Source organism: Papio anubis, chromosome 14 (genome assembly GCF_008728515.1).
Source record: "Papio anubis isolate 15944 chromosome 14, Panubis1.0, whole genome shotgun sequence".
In the NCBI taxonomy this organism is placed as follows: domain Eukaryota; kingdom Metazoa; phylum Chordata; class Mammalia; order Primates; family Cercopithecidae; genus Papio; species Papio anubis.
The window spans coordinates 70,814,284-70,837,550 of NC_044989.1; the positions used below are offsets into that span (position 1 = coordinate 70,814,284).

At 40.2% G+C, this 23,267-nt stretch overlaps 1 long non-coding RNA gene across 1 annotated transcript in view; it reads left to right on the top strand.

Moving 5' to 3' along the window:
- The first annotated feature begins 1,711 nt into the window (after positions 1-1,711).
- The window catches only part of LOC103877050, a 49,850-nt gene continuing 28,294 nt past the window's right edge, over positions 1,712-23,267 (top strand). The window contains exons 1-4 of the long non-coding RNA XR_004178307.1: positions 1,712-3,999; positions 5,432-5,478; positions 10,737-10,789; positions 13,798-13,934. This is a non-coding gene — a long non-coding RNA (uncharacterized LOC103877050). The remainder of the gene's footprint in view (positions 4,000-5,431; positions 5,479-10,736; positions 10,790-13,797; positions 13,935-23,267) is intronic.

Genomic DNA, 23,267 nt, shown 5'->3' on the forward strand with positions numbered 1-23,267 from the left:
GAAAGAAAAAGCTGGAGGCATCACACTTCCTGATTTCAGAATACTACAACAATTTAAAACAGTCTAGTACTGGATAAGGATAGACATATAGAACAATGGCGCAGAATAAAGAGTGCAGAAATTAATCCACACATGGTCAACTGATCCTCAACAAAGGTGCCAAAAATACAGAATGGGGAAAGGATAGTCTTTTTTCATAAATGATGTTGGGAAAACAGGATATCTACATGCAAGAAAAAAATTTATCTTACACCATAGACAAAAATCAACTCAAAATAGATGAAAGACTTAAATGTAAGACCTGAACTATAAAACTCCTATAAGAAAACATAGGAGAGATTCCAAGATGGCTGAATAGCAACAGCTCCAGACTACTGCTCCCAGCGTGAGCGACTCAGAAGAAAAAAGCAAACAACCCCATCAAAAAGTGGGCAAAGGATATAAACAGACACTTCTCAAAAGAAGACATTTATGCAGTCAACAGACACAGGAAAAAATGCTCATCATAACTCGCCATCAGAGAAATGTAAATCAAAACCACAATGAGATACCATCTCACACCAGTTAGAATGGCAATCATTAAAAAGTCAGGAAACAACAGATGCTGGAGGGCATCTGGAGAAATAGGAATACTTTTACACTGCTGGTGGGACTGTAAACTAGTTCAACCATTGTGGAAGACAGTGTGGCAATTCCTCAAGGATCTAGAACTAGAAATGCCATTTGACCCAGCCATCCCATTACTGGGTATATACCCAAAGGATTATAAACCATGCTGCTATAAAGACACATACATGTGTATGTTTATTGTGGCACTATTCACAATAGCAGAGACTTGGAACCAACCCAAATGTCCATCAATGATAGACTGGATTAAGAAAATGTGGCACATATACACCATGGAATACTATGCAGCCAGCTGGAAACCAACATTCTCAGCAAACTATTGCAAGTACAGAAAACCAAACACCGCATGTTCTCATAGGTGGGAATTGAACAATGAGAACACTTGGACATAGGAAGGGGAACATCACACAATGGGGCCTGTCGTGGAGTGGGGGGAGGGGGGAGGGATAGCATTAGGAGATATACCTAATGTAAATGACGAGTTAATGGGTGCAGCACACCAATATGGCAATGTATACATATGTAACAAACCTGCACATTGTGCACATGTACCCTAGAACTTAAAGTATAATTAAAAAAAAAAAGATTAAATGGAAAAAAAAAAAAGAAAACATAGGAGAAATCTTCATGCATTGGTCTGGATCATGATTTTCTGGATATACCCCAAAAGCACAGGCAACAAAGGCAAAAATGTAACAATGGGACAGCATTGAACTAAAATGCACATCAAAAGAAGCAATTAATAGAGTGAAAAGGCAGCCTATCAAATGGGAGAAAATGTTTGTAAACCATATATCAAATAAGGGGTTAATTTCCAAAATATATAAGGAAAACAGTTAATAACCAATTTCAAAATGGGCCAAATACTCGAATAGACATTTCTCCAAAGATGACACACAAATGGCCAACAGCTATACGAAAAGATGCTGAATGTCACTAGTTATCAGGGAAACAAATCAAAACCACACTGTTAGGATGGCTATTATGAAAAACACAAAAGATAACAAGTGTTGGAAAAGATGTGGAGAAATTGGAGTACTTGACACTGCTGGTGGGAATGCAAAACATTACAGCCTCTATGGAAAACAGTATGAAGATTCTCCCTAAAACTAAAAATAGAACCACCATATGATTCAGCAGTCCCATTTCTGGATATATATACACACAAAGGAATTCAAATTAGGATCTCAAAAATGTATTTGCACTCCCAACGTCACTGCAGCATTATTCACAATAACCAAGATGTGGAAACAACCTAAATGCCCAATGTTGAATAGAAAGGAAATATGGTTTATACATACAATGGTATATTATTCAGCTTTAAAAAAGGAAATCTTTCAATTTTCAACAATGCAGAAGAACCCGGAGGACATTATGCTAAGTGAAATAAGCCAGGCACAGAAAGACAAATAGTGCATGATCTTACATATATATGGAATCTAAAATAGTCACGTTTATAGAAACAGAATTGTGGTTATCAGGAGGAAATGAGGAGTTGCTAATTGCAACAGGTATAGTCTTAATTACATAAGTTAAATAAGTTCTAGAGATCTGTACAACACTGTTCCTATAGTTAACAATACTGTATTGTACTCTGAAACATTTAACACAGTAGATCTGTTGTGCTCTTACAATTATGTGTGTGTGTGTGTATGTATATATGTATGTGTATATATGTGTGTGTGTGTGTGTATATATATATATGTATTTGGCTAGGACTTAATGCCACTAACCCTGAGATGGAGGTTAGTGGTGCTAAGTCCTAGCCAAATACTTTCTCATGGTAAGTAACAAATACAATTAGGGTTGATGAAGGATCTTGGAGTTCAGCTAGCTGAGTGCTGACTAAAGTACCTGAGGATACCTCTCCTGATGAAGAGATAATTTAGGAAGGACATACAAGCTGTCTTTAAATGTTAAGAAGTATTATGTCAAAGAGGGATTAGTTTCATTCATTATCACTCTAAAGCTCTACTCTCCACTTTAAAAAAATTGTTCACGCATAACAGTAAAATATTTTCAGCACTCTTCCGGCAAGCATATAAGTTGCATGCACATTAATTGTTAGCAAAGTTGAAGTTCTTTTTTGTTTTTAAGATGGAATATAAACAGTCTTTGTATTTTCCCCCCAACTCTGGAGGGTGACTTGTGCTGCCCCTGGAATGTGCACACCCTCATATGGAGACCATGGTTTTGTGGGGACAGCTAGTGTCAGCAGGAGAATTTTAAGGAAGTTGATTCTGGCCTTACTGGATTGTCTTTATCTAGAGCCCTCTCCTACGGTAGAGCCCCAGGAATTAATTTTTCAAAGAGCAGTTATTTCTGGGGTTGTGCGATCCCCTGACACCTGCTTAGACCAAGGTTGGTGCCCAGGCCAAAGCAAGCATGGATATAGAGGATGAACATAAAAGAAGCTGTTGCATATTAGGTGTGTGAGTTCGGGCCTTCAGGAAGCCGATGCCAAGATGGGATTAAAAGAGCAACAGATGTATTGGGGAGAAATGTTTGGGAAGAATACAGGGGAGAGGAAGCAGGAGTAGACAGAAAGATCCTGTAGACCATGAAGCTCGTCTGACACCAGAGAAAGGAGAGAGGGAAAGGAGGACTGTGTAGGAAGCGCCTCAGGCTGCAGGGCGTCTGAGAAAAATCTCAGCCCAACCGATGGGGAGTCTTCAGATGAGGTTGCCTGCTGGAAGAGGTCTTTGTCAGGAAACAGCACCCTATCTCTGCTTCCCTTGCTGTGTTCAGTGACTGAGTGGGAGTAGCTCATTCAGTGTGGGGCTTCTGAAGGCTGTGGTGGGTCCTGAGGTATAGCAACTAGAAGCTGTCCACTGACTACACCCTCCCAGCAGGGAAGCCTGGAAAGAGCATTTCCATGGGGTTCTGAGTTGCATGCTGACAAATTGACCCAACCAGATTTGCTCCCTTGGGAAGAACAAATGCCTGCTGCTAAGGATAGACAACTCACCCGGTCCTTGGGAAGGCTTACAGGTCCTCAGTGCCACTTGGCTTTTGTTTCAGTTCCCTGTGAGTGACCCCTGCAATCCAGGCACAGAGTCCTGTCTTGGAAGTCCTGCCTCCTCCCTTCTGCATGTGACCTTACCCTACTCCCTCATCACCTAGGTTCACCTGAGCACATGCCTTCCCAGGACCCAGAAGAGCCTCCCTGAAACACTGTTAACTCTAAGGAAGAACTTTCTAATGCCAACAGCTATGCAGCAGTGGAATGTGCCGGCCCCTTAGGGAGTACAGATTGTCCTATCACTACACTTGCTGTTGCTCAGGTGGCAGTTTACTGAAAATGTGGCGTTAACTGGAAATTTGGACTAGACCAATGCTTCTCAAAGAGCGTGCCACCCGCAGCAGAATCAGGTATGTGTGGGAAGCGGGGTGGTGTGCGGGGAGGAGTGGTTAAAATACAGATCTCTGGGCCTTACCCAGACCTCTCAATCAGCATATCTTGGGGAAAGATTCGGGTATCAGCAAACTTATGTTGAAGTTGGCTGGGGAAAACATTCTCTGAGGTCCCTCCCCACTCAGAGAGTCTACGATTCAATTTCTAAAGCTGTTTATTAACTGGGACTGGCTGGAAGCCTTGGGAAATTTAGTTAACCTTTGGGCCTCAGTTGTCACCTTTGAAACAGAAGTTCAATTATAGTCTCTCTAACTCTGGAGTCCATGCCTCTTATCTACCTTGTCTCTCTTGATTTGAAGCTTTGCTTGTGCCTGGGTATAAGTGAGCATGTGGGGAAACAAACAAACAAACAAAAAAAAACTGTTGCAATGAAATAAAACAGTAAGTACTCAATAAATTTTTGTTGACTGATACCTTGGTTTAGGGTTAGTCAAAGGAGACCATTCAAAACAGGAGGAAAGCCACATCTTAAAAACTAGGAGCTTCCCAAACCTTGGCTCACTACAGAGTCTAACATGAAAGCCGTTATTTAAGTTGTGCTTCTGAAGTGGGCTGGAGGCCAAGGCAGTGGCTTACACATCACAGGACTGCTGCAGGCCAATACATGGTCTGCTAGCGATGCTCACTGCTTGAAAGAGGTTTCCCCTGTGTGGCTTTATCAAAGGTCACAGGCTGGCAGCCCGACACGCAGAACTGTTCCTGTGTGGATACAGAGGCTCTCTGTCAGGCTGTCCCTTGCAGGAACCACAGGATTGGTTTTCATCCCCTCTGTAGGGAGAAGGATGGAGGAGGAAGTAGGGGTGAGGAGGAGATCTGTGGGGTTTATCCAGATCCCAGAAGTAGCAGGCAAGATGCGCAATTACATATAGGGATACAGAAGTCTCAGACTGGTGGCTTTGGTTGCAGTGTCTCCATCTACCTTTTTTTTTTTTTTTTTTTTTTTTAAATAACTCAGATGGGGTCTTGCTATGTTGCCCAGGCTGGTCTCAAACTCCTAGGCTCAAGTAATCCTCCCTCCTCAGTCTCCCAAAGTGCTGGGATTACAGGCATGAGCCACTGCACCTGGCCACCGTCTGCTTTGGTTTTAGGAGAACACTTAGGAAAAAGGAGAGCTGTATTTCTGAGTCAAAGACATTGGGTGCTGCTGGGAATCAGATAGGTGCCCCTGCCTGCATGGGGCCTGTATGGCTCCTGTCAGCTAAAGGTAGTTATTATTTGGGTCAGGCTGCCTGGGCTGGGGGAGCCTGGGCTCTCTCATCAGAGTCCTCTCCCCTCCTTTTCTGGAGAATCTGTCTTCAGAAACATCTGGGTGAGCCATTTCTGCTGACAGTCATCCCCATGTTTATGACCTTGTGAGATACCCAATGATGCTCATCTTTTGGTCCCCAGGCTCTGATCTAACACAAGCCTTGTCCAGCCTCATCTTGAGTTTTCAGGTAAGACCCCTTGGTTTAGTCCCTTACTTGTTCTTCCCTAATTCTCCTGCCTATAGAGATAAACCTCCGAGATTCCCCAGAGAGCTGAGGACTGGATGACATTCCCAGTGTTTTTTTCTATACATGTTCCCCTGAGGGGAGAGAATTTGCAGTAATTCAGACCCACCGTGTGTGAAGCACCCCCTATGTGTCTTACACGAATGCTAAGGTGGACTGTGAGATCCCCAAGGATGACCCACTGGGGAGCACGAAGAACATGCCAGTATTCCTAATCATATTTATTTTCCATCCAAGACACAAGAAAGAGATGAAGTTTACTCACATTTAATGGAAGCTAGCACCTTCATGCCTGGCATGTAAGGTATCTTGAGGGCAGAATGAGGGTTCCAACCACACAGAAGGCTAACAGTGGCATTCTTGGGCTTTTATTTTTTTAGCATACTGAGACAAACTGCAAAGAGCATTAGATTTATAAATTATAAAATAATGCTCACAAAGTGGACAAGTGGCCTATAAAGAAGGCATGGGTTGAAAATCATACTAAAACATAAATCCAGGCAAATCTCACACACACATACACAGAGAAAAAGTAGGGGACATTTCTATTCCCACAGTGAGCTGTGTCAGGCTCATTGTCTTACAAAGCAAAAACAATGACAATCCAATCAGATCTGAGAAGTTGAAGAAAGCTGGTAAAGAAGGAAATTTGGGATGTGGATTTACATCCACAATCTTTAAGGTGAGCTTCCTCTAAGTTTATATCATGCTTCAGGAGACTAAAAAATGGTGATATAAAACCATCACATTGGCTGGGCATGGTGGCTCACGCCCATAATCCTCACACTTTGGGAGGCTGAGGCAGGTGAATCATGAGGTCAGGAGATTGAGACCGGTCTGGCAAACATAGTGAAATCCTGTCTCTACTAAAAATACAAAAAATTAGCCAGGTGTAGTGGTGTGCACCTGTAATCCCAGCTATTCGTGAGGCTGAGGCAAGAGAACTGCATGAACCCAGAAGGCGGAGGTTGCAGTGAGCCAAGATCGCGCCATTACACTCCAGCCCAGGCAACAGTGCAAGACACTGTATCAAAACAAACAAACAACAAAAAACCCCATCACACTTAGCAGCGTGTTTAAAAACTAAGCAACCAAAACATGAAGACATGTCTCTACAGCAATATTTAAATATTTAAATATTCAGCAATATTATATTCAGCAATATTTAAAGTCAGGAAAAAAAAATCTTGTTAGAAAATTTTATTAAACACAGATGGTTCCATGGTGAGCATTCTGGACTCTGAATCCAGAAAATTTTATTAAACATAATAATATATGTTTGAAGTGTCTTTTTTTTTTTTTTTTTTGGAGACAGGATTTCTCGTCCCCCAGGCTAGACTGCATTGGTGCGATCATAGCTCACTGAATGCAGCCTGCCTTACCTTCCCAGGCCCAATCAATCCTCCCACCTCAGCCTCCTGAGAAGCATGGAATTCAGGCACACACCACTATGACTGGCTAATTTTTAGTTTTTTTTTTTTTTTTTTGTAGAGATGGGAGTCTCATTATGTTACCCAGCCTGGTCTTGAACTCCTGAGCTCAAATGACCCTCCCTCCGTGCCCTCCCAAAATGTTGGGATTACAGGTGTGAGCCATCGCTCCCAGCTTAAAGTCTCTTTTGAGGTTTCTTAGGCGATGGCAAAAAGTTGTACACTACTACAGGAATACTTCCTGACACTGGAAAACACTCCAAGTTCCTGGCTGAAATACATAGAACGCACTATGGCAAAAAACTATGATGCATTCATTTGTTAGAAAAACAACACTGGAAATTGTTGAATAATGCTTAGAAAACAGTGCTTAAAATTTGGAGCAAGAAGTATTAAAATGGATTGCTCAGCGTGAGAAGTGTTTTATATTATACTGCTGGATGGAAGTATAGGTGTGTCAGCTTATGGTCATTCTAAAATTCTATTTCAATAAAGAAATACCACAAAAAATTCCTTTTTTAAAAAAATAATAAAGTCACACAAGCTCCTTGCATCCACCGTAGATAATGAGAAAAAGCTGGCTAAAGATAAGTCATTAAATGTTTTTCAGCTCATTAGAGAGCTGAGGTCTCAAATCAACCAGGTTAACTAAATTCCAGGGGGTGAAGCCCCTGAGATAAGATAGAGCACATGAACAATTTCACCTTTGCCAAAACAAACATGTAAGAAGAAATTTTAATGAATTCTTAAGGGCCAAGTGTGCCTCTAGTATCTCCATTCAGAATCTCCAGAAACCCCAGACCCAGGGGGAACCCACGCTTACTTGCCAGCTCTTTTGTATGAGCCGCCACCAGGTACTCATGAAGAAGATTGGGGGTGAGACAGGAGACCTGAGAGAGCTTTTCCCTCCATGGTACACGGGCATGGACCCTACTTACTTTCCAGATACTACTTTCATATGAAAAGCCATACACTTTAGAGGGAGACTGAAGTGAAGGAAACTCTCTCATCCCCTGTTCTAGGCAAAGAGCTACGATCTCTGGGCTAGGGGTAGAAGTAAAAGCCAGCTGCTGCTGGGGAAGGAGAAGGAAACCTGCTTGTGTGTGCGTGTGTTATAATATACGTAGAAGTAAAATGTATAACAACAACAGCACAGAGGATGGGAGTGAGGATGTGGAAGTGTGCTGTTGTAAGGTTTTGTCAGTGTACTTGAAGAGGTATTATATTGAAGGTAGACTATGTATTATAAACACCAGAGCAATCACTAAAAAGTAGAACAAAGAGGTGTAATTATTAAGCCAGTAGTAGAGATAAATAATTATTTAAAAACTCTGTTAATCCAAAAAAGGCAGGAAGAAAGAGAAAAAGAACAAAGAACAGATAGGACAAGTTGTCAGGTGGTAGATTTAATCCAACCGTATTTATATTAAATGCAAATATCTAAATATTCCAAATAAAAAACAGAGGTGGTCAGATTGGGAAAAAAAAGCAAGATTGATTGTATGCTGTCCACAAAAAACCTACTTTAAATATAAAAACATATGTGAAAAATACCATGCAAGTAATAATTTAATAACAGTGGCTATATCAATATCAAAGTAGACTTCAGAACAAGGGGGACATTACATATGTTAAAGGGGTCAATGCATTAAGAGGACATAACAATCCTAAATATCTATGTACCCAATTAAAAGCTTCAAAAAACAAAACAAATACTGATGGAATGAGGACTAGACAAACACATAATTATAGCAAGAAACAAGAACCTGAAAGACAATTTTTTAGTTACTAAAGGAAGATCATACAAAGTATATTTTTTCAACAGTGAGTGGTTTTGTAATACACTTAATTTTAGGAAAAACTGTGTAAATGTAATCATTAATGGAATGTTTGCTTTGAACGACATACAAAAGAGGATTCAGAAGTAAGGTTATAGAGGTAACACCTTAGATGAAATTAATTCACTAGATTGTTAAAAATCAAGCTTTCCAATAATGCAGTTGAAGCCATATGTACCCTAGGGGCTAGATCAATTTGGTAATAATGAAAAAAACAAGACTATAAAAATATAGTGGAATCTTAATATTCTGAATGAGATGGGTAGTGACTACAAGCATCTTTTATACCACATAGAGATTAGCTGATTATCTTGTGGCAGGATGCTTAAAAACAAGTCAAGAAATTTCCTTTTATAAAGAGAAGGGCTATGAATATGCTGCTCATTTATCAGTGATGACTAGTGACCCTTAGAAGTGTGCTTTCTAAAAGCTATTTTTAAAACAATAAACACAGGTATTTTGTTCTTTTGAGGTAATGGTGACCCTCTAGCAATGAGGGAGAAAATAGTTGCTTTGCAATGATGGGAACTTGTGCTATGGAGAGAGAATTGAGGATGAGTATTTGGTAATGTAGTCACATAATTTTATAGTAAAAAGTGAAGTCAGTGGGCCTCCTAAAATAATGCCCAGATCTGCCTTCTTAAAAAACTTAGGAACATGCTTTTCTCACTATTTACAAATTTTTAAATGAAGAGTTTCAGTGAGTTTTGAACCTACTTGTTAACGTAAAAATGTGACACCTTCCAATTAGTTTGTGGAACAACTGGCGTCAGGAATATATAAATTCACCAGCTGCATTTCAACAAAAGCCTTTGTATAATTGGTGTCAGTTTGAACAGTGAGTATCACAATTCATTTCTCCCATTTGGATGTACTGCAGGTGTCTTTGGGAAGTATCTTTTCCAGTAATGATAGCCAATCAATATGAGTATTGAAAAAAGCTCACTTTAGAACAGATCTTGGAAATGCTGCATCAAAATGAATTAAACAAGATTTCAAACTGTAACAAAGCATACCCAAGCACATTTCTCATTAAAAATATTAATAGAATTTTTTAGTGAAAGCCCAAATAATTTTTCTATGTAGCTTAGTAAATAAAAAAAAGTTAAAGCTTGGTTCAACTTACTAGAAGTGTGGTAACTCACCACTTCTTTCACACACAGCATGCTCCCTCCCCCCACCCCAGCCTGGTTTTCAGCACAGCAACGATTTTCCTAAAGGAGCTCGAGTGGTAGAGGCACTGTTCAAATGGAGTTCCCCTAACCCAAGCATGACACACCCACACCCAAGGCCCTTCGACCCTCCTCTCTGTCCACCCCTTAAATTTAGAAGAATGGTTGGAAATGAATTAAGGATGCTGTTTATATTAGCCCGTTCTTGCATTGCTATGAAGCACTGCCTGAGACTAGGTAATTTGTAAGAAAAGAGGTTTGACTCACAGTTTACAGGTTGTACAGGAAGCATGGCTGCGGAGGCCTCAGGAAACTTAAGATCATGGCGGAAAGTGAAGGCGAGGCAGGCACATCTTCACATAGCAAAGCAGGTGAGAGAGCGTGAAGGGGGAAGGGCTACACACTTTTAAACCACCAGATCTCGCGAGAACTCACTCACTGTCACCAGAACTGCAAGGAGGAAGTCCGTCCCCATGATCCAATCACCTCCCACCAGGCCCCTCCTCCAGCATAGTGGATTACAATTTGACTTGAGATTTGGGTGGGGACACAGAGTCAAACCATATCGCTGGTCATTGTGGTATCTCTAAAAGGCCAGGAACCAGTGTGAGGACCACCCACTGGGAGGAGAGCTCTGAACCAACACCTGTTAATAATGATTATCGCCTTTGCCGATGCTGTACACATGCGTAGTGCTTTCCCACACCTGGGTCCTTTCAACCTAGTTAACCTAGGCAATAATTATTATTTTCATCTTACAGTTGAGGAAACGGAGGCTCAAATGCTCAAGTCAATTTCCCAGGGACATGGGCTGGTAAGTAGCAAAGCTTGGAGTTGGACCCAGTTGATCCAACCTCTACTTATTTTTGAGGGGTGAGAGATATGTGTAAGAGGGTAATAGATTTCATATGTGTATGGGCCCCTTAGGGGGCCTGTGTGAAGAGCCCAGGGAAGGCTAAGGTGGGTGACTAGACTAGTTCTGCTAAGGAGAGCCAGAGTTTCAAAGAAGGGGAAATGTTTTAGATGCCTCTAAAACATGTTCGTAAATTCAGCCACCCATCAGCATCATCCAGAGAGGTTAAACGAAAAAAAAAAAGAAAAAAGAAAAAAGGCTAATTCCTGGGCTCCTCCTCAAACCCTATCAAATTAGTATTGTGAGGAAAACAGAATCCACCTGAATTTTTTCCAACAGCTTCCCTGAAACCAGATGGAGACTTCTAGAGGGCGGGTGGGATAGGTCTGGGAGCTAGGGACAGCCCCAGGTGGTGTCTTTGCACTTCTATTTCCTAGGAAAGCAGGGTTTGAGGCCTTCTGGATGGAAGGCAAGGGTTCTGCCAGCTACTCTGGGCACCTAGCTGGGTGTCTTTGCACCTCTATTCCCTGGGGAAGGGGGGGTTTGAGGCCTTCTGGATGGAAGGTAAGGGTTCTGCCTGCTACTCTGGGCACCTAGCTGGGTGTCTTTGCACCTCTATCCCCTAAGGAAGGGGGATTTGAGGCCTTCTGGATGGAAGGCAAGCATTCTGCCAGCTACTCTGGGCACCTAGCTGGGTCCGGAGACCAGACTGGCATTGACAGAGCAAGAGCCTCCCAGTAATATGATCTGAGCCACACCGTCTTGTTTACTGCCATCTGCCTGAAGACTGTGCTTAAGGAACAATTTCTTTGTCAAAACACACAGGACAGAGAGCCTGCTTTGGCCCCAGGCTTCTGTTTCATAACTCTTTTTTATTGGAGCAGAAAGAAGCAGCACATTATTGTTCTTTTGCTCCCCGTTTTCTCATGGATCAAGAAAGCAACAAGCACTTTGTGCAAATAGAAAAGCCTGCTTTGTTGTCTGAAGACAGGGAGGTGAGGTTGCAAGAAGAAGGGCTTTCACAGATCATAAAAGGGACACTCCACACAAAGCAGGCTTGAGGCCGACTGGCAGGAGGGCCTGGGAATGAGTGCAAATAAATCGTTTGCACTTATTCACTGGCTTCATCAACGTTTTACATGTTTCACTAGTAAAAGCAATCTTAGAAGGTGTGTGTCAAAGGCTCTCTGGCAGAGCTGTTTCTCCTAGAAGGATCATTCTAGGCTGATGTTATGCAATAATGGTGTTTCTGAAAAATGGAGTCAGTTGATCATGTTGTTGAGGGCACTGTTTTAAGAAACCTTGGTACTAAGAACATGACAATTAGCAGTGAGATTTCCTGTGTGTCACCTCCTCCACGTGACCTCTGAGGAGACAAGGTACTGTTGCTATCCTCAGTCACAGACGATGCAACCACAGCTCAGGGACCATGAACTCCCTTCCCTCAGCTCACACAGCAGACCCAGGTTCAATTCCTGATGTGTGTGTGTTCATTTTCCTTTATTCTGGTGATGTCATAAATCATTCAGTAATATGAGTATCTCCCTCAAACGCTGGAGGTTTTGAAGGTTGGATGTTCCTCAAGCAGAGTGCAGAAGTCAGTTCTTCTGATAAGAAGTCAGTTCAGGGATGGATGCCCCATTCTCCGTGATTATTACATATTGCATGTCTGTATCAAAGCATCGTATGTGGGGAGGGTGGGGGGACGGTGGGAAGAGCATTAGAGAAAAGAGCTAATAAATGCTGGGCTTAACACCTAGGTGATGGATTGATGGGTGCAGCAAACCACCATGGCACACATTTACCTATGTAACAAACCTGCACATCCTGCACATGTACCCTGGAACTTAAAAAATAATAAAATAAAAACACAAACTCAGGCATCCCATAAATATATACATCTACCATGCACCCACAAAAAATTAAAAAAGAATTTAAAAGCCAATTTAATTGATAAGTTGCCACAACCTAATAAGATGTGTACATGACTTTGAGAAACATCCCTCATTCAAAGAGTTAACTTTTTTCCAACAGTATAAAAGGGAATAAACAATTAGAAATATTCTTGTAAGCTACATGTCTTCTCTCCCCACCTTTAGATAAATGCTTTTTCTAGAACAGTGATTCTCAAATTTTTAGTGAGCATTGGAACCACCTGGAGGGCTTGTTAAAACAGATTGCTGGGCCCCACCCCTAGGGATTCTGATTCTACAGGTCTAGGGTGGAGCTGGAAAATTTGCATTTCTAATACATTTCCAGGTGATGCTGATGTTGCTGGTATAGGAACCTCAGTTAAGAAGCACAGTTCTGTAGTGTTCTTTGTGTGCCTACACAGACGTGTATATCTATCTCTACATGTATACACAACAGATTATTAAAAATGAACCCATGCTTTACTAATAATTTTGAAATTTGTTTATTTTCATTTAACAAAATAACCTAGACAACATTTCTCTGCTGTTTTCCTACATCGTATCCTAGATTAGGGATTTCTATCATTCTTTTTAATGGCTGCATGGCATTCCATTGTATTTTTGCACCATTTATTTAACCAGTCTCTATTGTTGGAAGTTTAGATTGTTTCCATTTTCTCCCCATTACAAACAATGCTGCAACCCTTTTGCTTATATCTTACACACTTGTGCTAATATTTCTGCAGGACAAATCACAAAAATGGAATAGATGGGTGATAATGTATATGTCTTAAATTGTATAGAACTATCAAGTTCTCCCCACCCCCATAAAGTTTGTTCCAATATTCCTACCAATAGTTTGAAAAACCCCTAACTATCACTGGACATTAAGAATATTTTTAAATCTATGCTTATCTGATGGGTGAAAAATGTTATATTGTTATTTTAATTTGGATGTCTTTAATTATTAGTGAAGTTGAGTATATGTTATTGACCACTTATAATAATATTTATTCTTAGGTGATATGCCTGCTCATATCCTCTGCTTGTTTTTAGAGAAAAGGAGTCCAAAATGGCAGAAAGATGCACGGCAATGTCCTCATTGTGTCAGGCATGGCTTGGGTCCCTGTACCCCACTGAAGAAATTTGGAGGTGCCAAAACGAGCCACAGAAATGAATCGAAGTAATTAAAGGTGAGGGTATAGGAAAGCGAAATGAATAAAGATTGTTTAGGCCAGAGAATAGAAGACTAAGGGGGAGGGGAGAGAAGGGAAACCTTACAATTCTGAATGATTGGTGTCATGGTTTGTGTGGCTATAACAGAATGCCATGGACTGGGTGATTTATTAATATAATAAAGAGAAATTTATTGGCTCATAGTTTGGGAGGCTAGAAAGTCCAAGATCAAGATGCTGGCAGGTTTGGTGTGTGGTGAGGGCTTGGTCTCTACTTCTAAGATGGCGCCTTGAATGCTGCATCCTCTGGAGGGGAGGAGCACTGTTCCTCATATGACAGAGGAATGGAAGAGCAAAGAGAAGGCAAGAGTCAGGGGCTGAACTCACCCTTTCATAAAGAGCCCACTCCTGAGCTAACAAACCCACTCCCACAATAATGTCATTAATTCATTCATGAGGCAGAGCCCTCAGGACCTAATAATCTCTTATTAGGCCCACTTCCCAACATTGATGCACTGGGGATTAAGTTTCCAACAAATGAATTTTGGGGAACACATCCAAACCATAGCATTGAGTCTTTTGAGAAGGACGGCTGATGTGTGCTCTTTCTGCCAGGAACATGGACCAACTCAAATTCCCATAGTGGGCTTTATTCAAAGTAAGTTCCAGTTATGATCTACATTTCCATTCTTAGAGATATTTCAACTCAATTGGAGATAATTTTGGTGCGGACTCCTGCACTTTAAATCATGGAGCACAATCTTCCAAATACCTTTGTGTTCCTTTTTTAGGCTAGAGAATTTTAAAATACAGTGAATGGTCAAATCAGATTAATTTCATTTAATTAAATATTGGGGCTCTTTCCAATGATTTTGGGCTGCAGTGTTTGGAACTGCCCCAATTCTTCCCCAAGTAGCATGAGACCCAGTGCTCTGTGGTGCTCATTTATGGAGGTTTGTCCTGTGCTTGGATGTTGACTCTGGCACTAGAGTTAATATGACAGCAGCCTAGCCCAGCATTTGAGAGGTCCCCTGTCTCTTTGGGACCTGATCAAGTGTCTTGCATTTAGGGAGTTCCCAATTATAGGACATAACTGAAATATCAGCCCTTTTGGCATGCACTCTCTTCCCCTACAACAATCCTGACTCCAGGCTGATCACTGGGCCCCTTTTACCCCGAAAGTATCTTCTCATACCTGAGGCATTAGTTAGCAATGCCATAAGAAGAAGGTACTGCCAAGCTCCCTGGACCCTGCAGCTTTCTTATTCTATGAATAGAATTACAGAATCTAGGCCAGAGAACCATGGCATTTTCAACTCCTCCCAAACCCTCCCCACCCCCACATCCCAGTAGTAGGCTAGATAGATCTTACCAAATATCTCTGAAATATTATCCGTTTTCATCTTCATTATCACTGCCTCAATCTATCCTTTTCCCTTTTCTTGAATGAATGCATTGGCCTGCTGGCTTCCTCCAGTCAAGTCCTTTTCCAGTCCCTTTTATCATATAACTATTTGTTCATTCATTCATTCATTCATTCATTCATTCATTCTTTCATCCATCTATTCATTCTATGAGAATTGACTTTATCTTTGTGCCAAACACACTCAAGAAATGCCACAAGACTGTGGGCTATTAATTATAAAGAAGATACCCAGGAAGTCGGCCCTCTTGGTTGAAAGGAATTGGAGGAATCCAAGGTGGAGTTCCAAAGAAAGATGAACTTAAGGTGGGCCTTGAAGTGTGCATAGATAATATGGAAAATGCTGTGAGTCAGCCATCCAGCTGTCATTCCCCACTGTCTTGCTCAGTGATGATATTGTTCACCCTCTCATATGCTTGGGGAAGTAGCTTACAACTCCAGCCAGAGGGGGTCAATCCTGATTGAGTCAAACAAATTAAGGCTATTCTCCTTGCAGTGATTAGCTTAGGCAACAAAATCTTAAAGGGAATGACTGCTGGGAGACAGAAAAAAGAACGGCCCCTCTAAAAGGTATGGTTGTGTAGACTGTTAGTTGCCATGTGGGATTCCTGGAGCACTATGACAGGTCTTCTGATTTTTCATGAAAAGCTTGAAGTCTGATTAAAAGTATTTTTTTGATAAATCCCTTTGCTTGCTGAGCATGTGCTGGTTATTGGGATACACATCTGGAAGCAGAATCCAGGGACAGAGGCATTTGGGCTTAGAGGTGCAGAGTGGGTGAATGAAAATGCAAGGAGATAGAGATGGGAGCTGGCTTTTGATGGACAGGTATGGAATTCTGGTCTGGGTGACAAACAGGATAATGACATTAATGAGCACACTTTAAGGAAAATGCAGAAAAATGCCGGGCACAGTGGTTCCCACCTGTAATCCCAGCACTTTGGGAGGCTGAGATGGGCAGATCGCTTGAGGTCAGGAGCTCGAGACCAGCCTGGCCAACATGGGGAAACTCCATCTCTACTAAAAACTATAAATATTAGCCAGGTGTGGTGGTGGGTGCCTGTAATTCCAGCTACTTGGGAGGTGGAGGCAGGAGAATTGCTTGAACCCGGGAGGAGGAGGTTGCAGTAAGCTGAGATTGCACCACTGCACTCCAGCCTGGGTGATGGAGTGAGACTCTGTCTCAAAAAAAAAAACAAACAAAACAACAACAAACAAACAAACAGAAAAAACACGAAGAAAATGAAAGCCATTCCCAATCCTGCTATACAGAAAAAGCACTGTTTTAAAATATTTTCCCATATAGTTTTTTTTTCCTCTCCTGATGTTAGATTGTGAACATTTTCTTCTCATCATTAAAAGGCTCTCTGAAAACTTACTTTTGAATGGTGATATCTAAGTCCAATACAAGGGCCATGTCTCATGTAATTCTAAATATTCTAATTCTGTTGGAATACTCCTTCTTGAATCTTGGCTGGTTGTTCTGTTTGATGCATGTATGTTAAGGTGAAATGTCACCTGTGGTAAAATGCCAGTATTCCATTCTGAGGGTGGGGTAGGGGGTGATAAGAAAATATAAACCCAGCGGAGAGAAAAATCTAGGGAGAAGAACAAGGCCAAACCAATAATGCAGATCTTTAAGTGGAACTTAAGCCATCAGTCCAGCCGTGCCCTTAGTCTGATTCCTCTTAGGAAAGCGTAATTAAATGTGTTGAGCCCTTCCTAGGTGTAAGCCAGGCAAGCTCTGGGGAGTCTTACAGGGTCTGGGAGTGAGTAGGAAGCTTCTTCACTCTCCTGCTGCTAATTTCACTCTCAGGTGGCCCGGCTAGGCATGGAAGAAGGATCCAGGCAAATGCAAGTCCAACCTGTGTGGTTGGTTTAAAATGCCAGCTGAGCAGCAATTTCCAATGGCTCATCGGTCGGCACTCCTGAAGCCTTCTAGCTGCCTGCAATAGGGGCCAGCAGGAAGGGGTGTGAGGAGGGCCTGCTGGAGTCCCTCAGGAATAAGGTTGTCATACCGCCTTCTGAGCCCCATTTTTGTGTCTGTCACCTCTCACTGCCCTTTGGTTTGGGGGTGGGGGACCCTGGCAAACACACTATACCTGCTTTGTGACTAGGTGCGTCTCCCTGAGGGTGTGTTCCTGTGCCTTGTGCAATGACTGCCGAGTCGCTGGGCACAGATCTGAATGTGTTTCTCAGGCAGCTGGCATGATGAAACCTGGCTGGCCCAGCTCCCCTGCAAACATTTGGCTCCCCTCGTCTCTACTGTATTCCCTTAACAGACACTCAACATGGTAGTGGGAACTTGCTTCAAAGATCATTCACAACACACCTGTGTTGAGTGAGATCTTGCTTTGTGTATACGTAACATGATTCCCAGGTTATCAATGAGGCTGAAACCAACAAAGCAAACAGACGAATAATTCAGGTGGTTTGTATTGTTAATAACAGTTAATGCAATAGCTATTTATTGAGCATTTGCTATGTGCCGGTCTTTGGGCTGAGAGCATTAACTCATGTAAGTCTCACAAAACCTCTTTGCATTACATATGATTAATACCCTCATTTCACCATGAGGAAACGGGCCCAGAGAAGTTAAGTAACCTTCCCAAGGTCCATGGTGGTAGAGTGAGGACTTAATCACAGCCTATGCACGTGACCACGACTTGTTATATCTGTGATGTGTTTTTTATCTGCCCCTCATCCTTGTAGTTCTGGGATAAGCCCTGTTGGTTGTAATGCCTTTTCTATAATACACTTCAAATTAAAAACCTAAAATTTTATTTAGGATTTTAAAAATCTCCATTTATCAATGAGATTGAACTGTATAGTTCCCCCCTCCCAATGTTTAGACACCTAGTCATATTTGCTTCAAATTTGAAATGAGTAGCTTTATGAGCTCTGGAATAATTTTTAGTTCGTTAGGGGACAAGGGGAATATTTTCTTAAGCAAGACAGGAAACCCAGAACCGATTAAAAAAATAGACAAAATTGACTGCATATGTAACAAAAAATTCCATAAATGAAGTCAAAAGACAGCAAGGTTGGCATTAGAAAGAATGAATAAAACCTAGCATTTGGTAGCACAACAAGGTGGCAATAGTCAATAATAATTGTACATTTAAAAATAACTGAAAGAGTATAATTGGATTGTTTGTAACACAAAGGACAAATGCTTGAGGGGATGGATACCCCGTTTTCCATGATGGGATTATTATGCATTGCATGTCTGTTTCAAAACATCCCAAGTATCCCATAAATATATACACCTAATATATACCCACAAAATTAAAAAATTATTTATACGTATCTATGACAACAAGATTGGGAATACAAATGACAGATGAATAGTTAATATCACACAAAAAGATTCTACAAGTTATAAGGAAAATAAAAATAAGCCAATTAAAAATAAATAAAGAATATGAATAGCAGCAATTCAGAGAAGAGGAAATCCAAATGGCTAATTATTATATTACAAGATTCTCAACCTCATTAATTGTCAGGAAAATACAAATTAAAACACCTTTGATATACTTTTAACATATCAGACCAGTAAAAATAAAGAAGGTTTATTATATCTAGGGTAGACAAGGATTCAAAAAATGGCTACTATCTCTGTGGTAGAAATGTGAATTACCACAATTGATTTAAGCCAACTTGACAATTTCCAGTTACTAAATTTTCCCGGCCCCCTTGCAACTATCAGTGGTCATATAACCCAGTTAGTTCTGGTCAATGAAATGTAAGGGGCCAGGCATGGTGGCTCACATGTGTAATCCTGGCAGTTTGGGAGGCTGAGGTAGTGGATTGCTTGAGCTCAGGAGTTTGAGACCGGCCTGGACAACATGGCAAAACCCTGTCTCTACAAAAAATACAAAATTAGCCAGATGTGGTGGTGTGTACCTGTAGTCCCAGCTCCTGGGGAGGCTGAAGTGGGAGGATCCCTTGAGCTTGGGAGGTCAAGTCTACAGTCTGCGGAGTCAGCTGAGATCATCACTGCACTTTAGCCTGGGTGACAGAGAGAGACCTTGTGTCAAAAAAAAAAAAAAAAAAAAAAAGAGAGAGAGAGAAATGTAAGGGAAAGATTTCTGTTGCAGGATCTCTAGGAAGGCCTTTGCTTTGCTGATGTAAGGTAAAAATGAGGCTGTTGCTACTTTTCAACTTTACCTTGAATTTGAACACGATTGATGCCTGCAGCTGCAGCAGCCATGTAACCATGAGGAAACAAGCATGAGAACAACATGCTAGTATAACAGAGCAGAAAATATATAAGGGCCTGGGTGTCCTAAGAAATGAAAGTACAAGTATGTAAACATTTATATACAATTTATGTATAACATTGATTTTGAAAACAAAGAACTCAAAACAAATAGCCATATGGTGAAATAAAATGTCATATATTCATACAATAAAACATTATATAGTTATTAAAAAGAATGATTTAGACTGATGTCTATTGACCTGGAGGGATGCTCGTGATGTATTATTATGTGAAAAAAACAGAAATCTGAGTAGTTAACACTTATAGTTAATCCCTTATTTGTGGAAAAATCTTTTTTTTTTGTTTCGTTTTGTTTTGGTTTAGACAGAGTCTCACTCATTGCACAGGCTGGAGTGCAATGGCACGATTTTGGCTCACTACAACCTCTGCCTCCCGGGTTCAAGCGATTCTCCTGCCTCAGCCTCCAGAGTAACTGGGACTACAGGCATGTGCCACCATGTCCTCGGCTAATTTTGTATATTTAGTAGAGATAGGGTTTCACCACGTTGGCCAGGCTGGTCTTGAAATCCCGACCTCAGGAGATCCACTGGCCTCGGCCTCCCACAGTGCTGGGATTACAGGTGTGAGCCACTGCACCCGGCTGGAAAAATCTTTATATGTGTATAGATGTTTGTATATGTCTCCACCAGCATAGAAAAAAGGGTCAAAATGCCTGCAGGGGTGAGGGAAGTAACGTAACTGAGTGAAACAAGCCTGGTAGGAAAGATAAGCTGTTCTAAGTATTGTAAAACTTTATTTTTATTAGACTATTAAGAGAAGCATCCAATATGATATAAGTATGCATGATATTGTTGATTATATTTTCAATATGGAGTTGAGTAAAAGAAAAATTGTACAATAATATGTTTTTGCTTTCTCATAATTTTTTGTTACTTCTTTGTAGAACATGGATTCCAATATTATTTCTGTTTGTACTGACAGTTCAAAGACAGGTCTTATTTTCCTTTTTAATGATGCAAAGGCAGAATTCAGCCTTGAATCCTTTACTTGGAGGTAATGCTTAGTTTTCAAATAAAAAATGTCTAATTAAAAGTGTGGCACTTCTAAACAGGTATAGTGTTTTCACAGTGTTTTTACAAATATATATAATTACGGTAACCATCACAGGAACATTTACAGGATTCTGGTACACCCATGTCTTTTTATTTAGTTTTCAGTACTGGATTTTAAAAACTCTTCATAGTTCTTCATCCACATCATTAATATATTAATTGGGAAAGACAACTGAGCAACATTAATTCATTTTCATAACTTTAATAACAGGGACCCATTTATGGAATTCAGCCTTCACCTCCTCAATTTAAGAATAAACTTCAGAGCGTCACTTTCATTACTAGAAAACTGATTTTTGTGCAGGAAAGTCAACCAGGTTACTTCTTGCCAAATAAGTTTCCCAAAGACACAATTTCTCTAGAATGAACAAATGAAATCATATGTTTGAGGAACTATGTGTGAATGCCCTTCAAAGGGATTTTGGAGGTGTTGTCTTGACAAAGAAAAGTACCAAGAATCGATCCAATTTTATTTGGTGAGCTGAGAGGTGGGGACTTTTCCTCAAATGACATGAATGATGCAGTTTTCCTATCCATAGTTGAAAAATTTCTTCTGTATGAGGACACTAGTTAGCCAAATAACCTCTGTGCAGTGCAGCAGATTGCCATACTGTGTAGACAATTCATTGTGCATTGAACTGTCTGGGTCAAGCCAGAGTGGGAATCTTGTGTACAGAGTTAATTACTACAGTCATCATGCATTATCTTTTTAATGTTTTACCAACAAAGAGATTCCTGGTGAATGACACAATGAATTTAAATCCTATTTTCTTGCTGGATGATGCCACCATGGAAAAGTTTCATAAGAGGTCCCATGTTAGCACCAACATCACAGCAGCACTGTTTATATTTATATTGACTAATTTTGACCTGTCTACATTTAACTTCTCAAGAATGTTCTCTATGCAAAATAATTTATTCCCTAATGTTGTGTCTGACATGGGCACATGTACAAAAGTTCTTTGCTCATGTTAAAAAAGCCAAAAAACCAAAACCAACAACACATATTGGGTTCCATGAATAAGTATAGTAGCTGCATGATATTATTTATATCAATGGTCTCATCAGTGATAAGAAAAAAATCACAATCACCTAATGATTTCCTACTTTGTCCTGTATATTTTGAATCCTGTCTTCATCATGCTGAACAACTGCATTTCCAGCAAATACATACCCATGTTGAGACAAAAACAATGAAAATTTCAGTCCATTTCTTCAGTTCAGTGATAGTTTCATTTTCATTTAACTGATTATTTTTCCTTTTTTCCATAATGGGATCTATAGTTGTCTTTTTTTGTGTGTTAGGAATAGTTTTATTGAGATACATTTTACATACCAAAAAATTCATTCTTTATGCAATTCTTTAAGTATACAATTCTTTAAATATACATTCAGGCATTTTTAGTTAACTCAAAATGTTGCATAACCATCACTACTACCTAATTTTTGAACATGTTCAACATCCTCAAAAGAAACTCTACTCATTAGCAGATTCCTGCTCTCCTTCTCCCCCAGCTCCTAGCAACAAATAATCTATAGATTTGCCTATTTTAGATAACTCATATAAATAGTCATACAACATGTGGTCTATTGTGATTGGCTTCTTTCACATAGTATAATGTTTTCCAGATTCATCCACATTGTAGAACGTAACAGTATTTCATTTTTTTGGCCAAATAATATTGCACAGTCTGTGCCACATTTAAAAAATCATTCAATTGATAGACATGTAGATTGTTTCTATTTTTTTCGCTATTATAAATAATGCTCCTGTGAACATTTATGTGCAAGTTTTTGTGTAGACATATATTTTCTTTTTTTGTGTGTGTGTATATATATACCCAGGAGTAGAATTTCTGAGTCATATGGTAACTCTATGTTTAATCATTTGAGGAACCACTAAACTATTTCCAAAGTGGTGGCATCATTTGACATTCCCACCGGCAATGAATGAGGATTCTAATATTCCTCCACATCCTTGTCAATATTTGCTATTATCTGACTTTTTGATTCTAGCCACCCTAGTGGGTGTAAAGTGGTATCTCATTGTGGTTTTGATTTGCTTTTCCCTGTTAACTAATGATGCTGAACATGCTTGCTGACTATTCGTATATCTTTGGACAGATGTTTATTCAAATCCTTTGTCCATTTTTAAATTGGATTATTTGCCTTTTTATTGTTAAGTTATGAATTCTTTATTTATTTTAGATACTTATCTCTTGGATACATAATTTGAAAATATTTTCTCCCATTCTGTAGATTGTCTTTTCACTTTCTTGATGGTATTCCTTGGAGCACAAAATAATTTCAATGAAATTCAACTTATCTATTTTTCTTTGGTGTTGTATTTAAGAACCATTGCTTAACCCAATGTCATGAAGATTTATGCCTGTTTTCTTCTAAGATTTTTATATTTTTACCTTTTATATTTAGGTATATTATCTATTTTGAGTTGTCTATGATTTGATACAGGGGTCCAACTTTATTCTTTTACATGTTATTATCTAGTTGTCTCAGCACCATTTGTTGGGAAAGAATATTCCTTCCCCATTGGCTTGTCTTGGTACCTTTGTCAAAGACTGGTTAGCCAC